This window comes from Neomonachus schauinslandi, chromosome 3 (genome assembly GCF_002201575.2).
Source record: "Neomonachus schauinslandi chromosome 3, ASM220157v2, whole genome shotgun sequence".
Lineage (NCBI taxonomy): Eukaryota > Metazoa > Chordata > Mammalia > Carnivora > Phocidae > Neomonachus > Neomonachus schauinslandi.
In genome coordinates this window covers 125,706,922-125,715,570 of record NC_058405.1, presented here as the reverse complement: position 1 = coordinate 125,715,570, position 8,649 = coordinate 125,706,922, and positions in this window count along the sequence as shown.

The following is an 8,649-nucleotide window of genomic DNA, read 5'->3' as shown; positions in this document are numbered from 1 at the left end:
ACACACACACACACACACACACACACACACACACACACACACACACAAGGAAGGATTTTTCTTAGAGGCTGCATTATGCAAGGGGTAAAGTGCTTGGCTGGATTCAGAAAAGGCAGGAATCTCATGCTCTATGTTTGTTATGTGTGTGGGTTTCATTGTAGTCAGTCCATTTCTTTGGTCTTCAATTTTCTTATTTGGAAAATAAAGAGGTAGAGTTTGATGAGGTCTCTTCTATGCTTGAAACTGTTCTGAGCATGCCTAGTCTGGGATAGTAGTAATTATTATTTTATGATGACAAATCCTACGGAGTAGTGCTCATCTCTTCTTAATGTGGGCGCAGAAAACTGACAAAGGATTACTTTAATTGTATCAATGTAATTCAACTAAGCTTTCTAAGTAAGTGTTCATCAGAGCAGATTTCTACTCTCTATGAAGATGTAAATGGCTATCAATCAGCTCCTGATGAGTGGCTGCCTAGAGTCCTGTGCTGGGAAGGCATGTGAAGCCAGGTCCAGGGTTCTCTGTGAACTCTGAGCCCTGGCTTCCATTGGTGAGTAAGCAGTAGGTAAGTGGGGCACAACCACCACTTATTAGCCGTCCCCAACTCCCTATTTGTTGATATTGTGGAAAATGAATGACTAGGAAGAACTTATTATAAATCCAGCTTGAATGAAAGAAAATACAAGGCAAAAATACATCTTTACATGCAGCCCTTAGAAGCTTATAGATTTCTAATACTTGTAAGTCCTAAAATTATTGTTATCATTACCTCAAGGAATACATTTATTTATGGGCCCCCTGAACACACAAAATGAGGGTATATTTATTAAATAATCTAGGAACTTCTGGGCATCTACTCTCTGCTTTTTGACATATTTTAGGGAGTCTCCCTATCAACCCACCCACTGCAATCCTCATACTTTAAAAAATTTCATATTGGCTTGGTTTACTATGAAAGGTAATCTCTTGGACCACTTTTTGACTCAGATGAAAGAAATTCTGGAACGTCTGCAACATAAAGAAATGTGTTCGTATCTTATGTGCTTCTTGACTCTTGCTGTTGAAAGGTTCTGGAAGGTCAGCCTCTATTGTATTATAATCTAAAGAAAATGAACAACATTAAGCATTATGGAATTTATATTCTCATTTTAGTGGTAAAAAGATTGGTAGGAATTTTTAGATATTTTCTATTGTATATATAATAAAGCCAAACAAGCACTTGCAGATCTGGCTACCATACACTTCTAAGAAACACTTAAGATATTTGCTGAAGAGTTTGAAGTATATATTTACCCCTTGTGTAACATAGTGTAATTTGTTACATTATACAGAGAATTCTAGCCAAGCCATGTAAAGCAACACAAATTATCTATTCACCTACTTGCATTTTTCTAAGGTTTTTATATTGTAAGGTTTTATTTTCATATACTTTCAAACTTACAGAAAAATTACAAGCTGCAAGAGGTTCAGGGAACTCCCTATATCCTTTACTTATTCACCAGTGTTTCGCTTCTCCTCCCATTTATTCCCTCTTCTCATTCTCTCTTTTCCTTCTTCTTCCTTCCCCCACCTCCTCCCGCTCCATCCACTTTTTTTCTGAAACAAGTGAATGTCAATTGGAGCAACCATGCCCCCCTTTCTGAATACTTTATTGTGTATCTTCTAAGAACAAAGTCATTCTTTTACATAACTGTGATATAATGACCATAAATTAGAAAATCTAATACTGATACAATACTACTACATGATCTAGAGTCCACATCCAAATTAAATATATTTTATAACTCATTTGTATTTTGCTGGGAAAGGTTCAGTAGGTGAGGGGATAATTGATGCTATAGGAGAGGGATGAAAATTATAAGAGCATATCTTCTTATATGGAGGAGCTGCTATCTAGTACACAAACCATGGAGTTGTCCTTGGTTATGAGAGTAAGAAGAATCTATGGGCCCAGATGAGAATGGGTTGATTCATTCAGTAATGGGAACTTGGATGGTCTCCTCTGTTACTTATATCTCCTTAGATAACTAAGAAGCTGAAATGAAGGAAGGAGGAGGTGGTACTAAAGGTCTAAGGAGGGAGAAGAGAGCAGTGAGATAATAAATGGATCATGAAAATGTGTTATGATTACAGGTAGCCTTGAGGTCACACTTGAGGTTAGTGGTCCTAACATTAAGGTGCATAGCATGACTATTTTCTCTCAACTGCTCTTGGCGGTTTACGTGCAGGTGCAGAGTAAGGGAATAGTTTTATTTAAGCAGGGCTGAAGTTTTGACACAGTTGTACGATGAAGCAGGAGGAGCAGGGAGTTGAGGGTTGTATGTGAGGGAGTAATGTTGAAGCCTGACCCTACCTTTAAACTGGAGAGTGGGGATGTGAGAATCTTACGGGATGAGAGACAATGAGAAAGGTTGCAGTTACCATAGTAATGACAGGGTCTAGGAGTTATTCTAAGAAGTGAGAAAAGGTAACTAAGATCACTGGAGGAGAAGATGTCCTGGGACTCTGAATCCTGAGTTTTAGAAAGAACCATCCACACGAGAATTGAACTTATGACAGGAATAGCCTATTCCTGCCAGGGAAAATATTCCGGGAGTGAGGAGTGACTCAGAGCAAGGACTGGTAGTGTGTGGTACCATCCGCTGAGAGAGTCAAAATTTGGGATTTTTCTAGTGGAGGGACGTTAGTCTGAAAGCAGCAATGGGGAGCATGGAAAGCACTTAACACACGTCAGGCTCGAAGGTAGGAGAGAAGTGGGGAGAAACATAAAAGGGCCAGACATGAGGTAGAGTTTGCAGAGCCAGGCTTCTGTGAAGCCTGCAAGGGAAGGGTCCTGCACTGCCCAGAAGTGCCACATCTAAGAAGGTTTTCTTCTCTGTACAGACTTCACAGCTTTGTGCACGTAGTCTTGCAGTGTTCCATCAGAGGGTAGTGAAGTGTCTTCAGGAGAAACTCCCCTTTCTAACTTACAACATGGTGTCATAAGGGCTTAGTAGAAAAGTTGAGAGTAAGAGGTTTTGTTGATTATAAACCATCAATTCCGGAAGTGAAAGGACTTCAGGAGTTGGGGGAGATGCAGACAGGAAGTAAAAATAAAAGTACAGAGCTTTTAAGGATTGGAGTCTGGGAATGAGAGGATGACCTGCAGAGATTCTGATTCAGTTGATTTTTGGTAGATCCCAGGTGTCAGGAGTTTTAAAAACTCCCAGTAATTCTAATATGCTTCCAGGGCTGGGAACCTTTGTTCTAAATAATTTGTATTAAATTATTTAAACAATTCTTCTAAAACCCTATAAGCACTACATTAAATTCATAACATGTGACATACCTAATGTTACATATCGTAAAGACTAAGTGAATAAATCACTCAAGCACATACACAGTTCTGTTTATCCATCACTGTCATTGTCCATAGTTCTAAATTGACACAGAGAGGTTTCGCCCAATAACTAGATGCTTCCATGTTCATTCACTGAAAAGATCAAATGAAATCTACCTCCAGCTGGATCTTGGAGACATGTGATGCCATTTGACATCATGTGCTCTCACACTGTACTTCTTGAGTAAAATCATTTAAAAAAATAAGCACACATTGGTTCTGTTCCTGATTGTGTTGTTTATTGGAGATCAAGCTGGGATAAGACAAATACTTTAGTCTTAATTTTACATGTAATAGCTAAGTACCTGTTTAGGAGTCTTTGACAATGAACACCTTTCCACAGTCTCTATTTTAGTAACCCTTGGAATTTACATTTGATTTTTAGTTTACTTATGGCAATTCTGACCCCAAATTCAACCAGAGGTGTTTTCCTGCCCCATATCTTCAAACCTCTCCTGCCTGCCATTGAAAGTTCTATCAATTACCTGTGTTGAGACATGTTGCTAAGCAACTTTATTTGGAATTTGAACATTAAATTTGCACTCTGATCATTATGGATATTGATAAAATAACAATTATCTTTTGAGCAATGGTGACCTGATTGCAGTTTCCTATGATGATACAAAACAACAAACGCAAAAGACTATGCTCTAATTTTAATTTTAAATCTACAATCTTCTGCACAATTTACTGGGAACTTATCTCAGTTCTACCTTAATGCCTCACCAGTTATGATGAGGCTGAGCATCATCTGTCAGAAACAAACACATTGAAGTTGCTGAACTCAGTGCTCACAGATTTTCTTTTATTACAATATTAAGCACAGGATGTAAGAGATCCTAAATGTAGCACATCAGAAAAATATTATCTTCTACAAATACAATGATTTGGATTTGCTCCTATTCAGAGGATGTTCTGAAAATGCTGTCGGATATTGCACACTGATTTCTTTCAGTCTGCAAGAGCTAATCCCCCTTTTGGATTGATACAAGTAGTCAAATCACTCCCAAATCTTCAGGAAATGAAAGGCTAGATCACTAATCACCGCATACATACTTCACTTTAATATTTCATTCAGCATTGATAGAAGATTATAATGGAAGATATTATGAAAGGGCATCACTACAATTGTAGTCAGTGGGCCATGTGTAATATTTGAAAGTACAGCATCTCTGTGGGTACTTTGCAAGTTGCAGTTGTTAGGTGAAGAATAAATGTTAAACCGGATTCTCCCAGTCATCCAATCAAAAACGTTTATTATGTGCCCTCTATGTGTAAAGAACTATATCAAGTATACAGTTTTTGTCTCTGCTATTATTCTAAAACGATGCTTCTGGTGTGTTTTAAGCAGAGCTGAGTGGGTCATGCCATTAGAATAAAATGAAGGCATTTTTTCCCAGTTTCTAGAAAAGAAGTTAGGGCTCAGAATTTTATCAGTTTGAGCTTTCTTCTGCTAGTTTTTCTTAAATGTTGAATGCCTGCTACTGTTTGTTTATGTCGTAGCTTCTTGTAGATAATTTCAAAACCAGGATTATTTAAGTTTAGTACCTTTTTATTTTATGTTGTTCTGGAAACAAAATCATGATTACCAAGTGTCCTTTCTTGTCATGTAAACAAGTCTGAACACCAATGTGACTTCAGATGCCCTGGAACAACTGTAATTAATTCAATTCAGGCTGCTAAAAATGAGTAAGTTCAGACAGTTGACTAACACACAAATTTCTAAAATGTAATCATGTACTTCAAAAGAATTAATGCAGCATTTTATGTAGTTAAAGAGTGAAAATAGGTTAGATCCCAGGAGGATTTGGTTTATTTTGTTTTTACTTACATGATTTTCTAGTGAATGAAATTAAATCATGTCTATTATTTCTTGATGTCAATCATTTCCTACAACTGCATCAGACCATCTGTAAATTTAGGCTTCACAGAATATGTAATAAATTTGCTTTATTTTTGTCAAATAGCATTAGCTTAGTAGTTAATAGTAATAGCAAACTCTTACTGAGCACATACTTTTGTGTAAGGAACCATATTCTACATGCCTTTGGCTCTTCTAAATCTCACGATGGCCTTATGAAGAAGTTGCTACTATTATCTCCTTTATTCAGGTGAGGAAACTCATAATCTAAACTAAACCTACTTTACTAGTAAACCTAGTGAACTAAACCTCATCCAAATTGGAGATTCGAACCCAGTCAGTTTAGCTACAGATTCTGTGTTCTTGACAATTGAGCTAAACTAACCCCATTTTTTTTAATTCAGGAAAGTTGTATTATTTAGGATGCCTTTAGCTGCAAGTATCACCCTAACCTAAACTGGTGGAAACAATAAAAATAATTTAGTGGCTCACATCATTAAAAAGACTAGAAATAGCACTTGCTTCAGGCAAGGCTTGATTTATTGGTTCAATGATGTCACTAAGAACCCAGTTTCCTTCAGTCTCAATGCTGTTTTCCCAAGATGGATGCCAGCCGCGTCAGAGGAAAACACTTCCTTATTCACATTCAGCAAGAAAAAAATGTGTCTTGGTCTCAGTATTTCTTGCAAAAGTCTTGAGACTCGCTCTAAATGAGCCAGTTTAAGTTGCTGACTGCCCCTGAATCAATCACTTTGGTCAGGGAGATGAAATGTTCTACTTGGCTTAGGCTAGATCACGTATGCTTCCCTGAAACCACAGAATCCTTAAATGGGTTTCTGGTAATGGGGGACATAGATACTCCAAAAGCAAACCACAAATGTATACATAATATAGTATTTCTATAGTCTATACTCTCATACATAAAGGAGATAGTCTTACTGCATAATTATAGGAAGGTCATTTTCTCTTTCACAGTTTCGAGGTTCAGCAAGACTGTCTATGTCATATATCATAACATTGAGATGGGCCAGTGATGATTTCAGTGTAGGATGCTATGAACTACAGTCATACCAAAGCAGCCACTTATCTTTCTTTGTCTCCTCTTCCACTTGCATGTTTATGTAGAGTATTATAAGACTCATTTATTATGAGTCATATATATTTATATATATATATATATACATTCTACATATATATATTCTATCTCTTTACCTATCTATCTATCTATCTATCTATCTATCTATCTATCTATCTATATACTATGAGTCATATATATATGGTATTATATCTCTTCATCTATCATTTATCTCTGCTTGACACCTTTTCTTGGGAATCAACATTTGAACTGAGGAAGATGCCATACAAAATGATTTTGGAAGGAGCAGCTATTCTAAAATCATCTTGTCAGGCTACCATATAAGCAGTAATGGTTATTAAAACCAATATTTAACTTTGTGGACATTTGGATCACTCAATAAAACAGAATATAACATTTTATTTAAAATGACTTTTTCAAATATTACTAGCTGACATTGTTATCCATTGTTGTTTTAGGAATAATTTTTTTTCTCTAGTACTGTTTTTGCTTTTTATTCAAACTCTTTTAGGAACCAAGTACTTCTTTGAGAAATGGAGCTTTGAGATATGGAGATATCAGACTGTAGTCTGACAAATTTCAGTGCCAAGTTTACATTGGCAGCTTGTGATTTGTAGGAATGAAATTCTTGTCCAAAGGAGACATGCATGCTTCATGTTCTTCTATGTTTAAAAAGAAACACCATAAGAAAAACCCACCTCTGCGTTCTCATGTCAAGGCTAAATCATTTACAAAGTACAGTAATAAACATGCAAGTGGAAGAAGAGACAAAGAAAGATAAGTGACTTCTTTGGTATGACTGCAGTTCACGGTATCCTAAACTGAAATCATAGCTCACCCATCTCAACATTATGATATATGACATAGATAGTCTCGTTGAACCTCGAAATTGTGAAAGAGAAAATGACCTTCCTATAATTATGTAGAAAGACTACCTCCTTTATGTCTAATGTTTCTATTTCAATCAGTTGTGGTGATCTACTTGAATTAACTGTAGAGTTTTATAGATTTAAACAACACAAAATAAAAGTACTTCATTGAGTATGTGGATGAATCATGGAATTTTTTGAGATTTTCTCCACCTGTCTAAAAAATGTAGAGATGTAACAAAGCCAGAAAATCTGGAATCTCCAAACAGTATATATCTTTTGAAATAAAAATTGAAAAAAGGTAAAAGAAAAATTATTTAAATTAAAATGCTATTTTTACATTAATATTTTTTCAAACTTTCGTGGCAGTTGCAGATTTTCAGAAAAATTGCAAAGGTAATACAGAAAGTTCCCATGTATGCTGCACTCAGTTTCCCATATTATTTACATCTTATATTAATATGGTATATTTGTTTGGCCAACAGACATATGAAAAAGTGCTCGACATCGCTCAGCATCAGGGAAATCCAAATCAAAACCTCAATGAGATACCACCTCACACCAGTCAGAATGGCTAAAATTAACAAGTCAGGAAACAACAGATGTTGGCAGGGATGCGGAGAAAGGGGAACCCTCTTACACTGTTGGTGGGAATGCAAGCTGGTGCAGCCACTCTGGAAAACAGTATGGAGGTTCCTCAAAAAGCTGAAAATAGAGCTACCGTATGACCCAGCAATTGCACTACTGGGTATTTACCCCAAAGATACAAATGTAGGGATCCGAAGGGGTACATGCACCCCGATGTTTATAGCAGCAATGTCCACAATAGCCAAACTGTGGAAAGAGCCAAGATGTCCTTCGACAGATGAGTGGATAAAGAAGAGGTAGTATATATATACAATGGAATATTATGCAGCCATCAAAGGGAATGAGATCTTGCCATTTGCAATGACGTGGATGGAACTGGAGGGTGTTATGCTGAGTGGAATAAGTCAGTCAGAGAAAGACATGTATCATATGACCTCACTGATATGAGGAATTCTTAATCTCAGGAAACAAACTGAGGGTTGCTGGAGTAGGGGGTGGTGGGAGGGATGGGGTGGCTGGGTGACAGACATTGGGGAGGGTATGTGTCATGGTGAGCACTGTGAATTGTGCAAGACTGTTGAATCACAGATCTGTACCTCTGAAACAAATAATGCAATTTTTGTTAAGAAAAAAAAAAAGAAGATAGCAGGAGGGGAAGAATGAAGGGGGGGAAATCGGAGGGGGAGACAAACCATGAGAGACGATGGACTCTGAAAAACAAACTGAGGGTTCTAGAGGGGAGGGGTTGGGAGGATGGATTAGCCTGGTGATGGGTATTAAAGAGGGCACGTTCTGCATGGAGCCCTGGGTGTTATGCACAAACAATGAATCATGGAACACTACATCAAAAACTAAT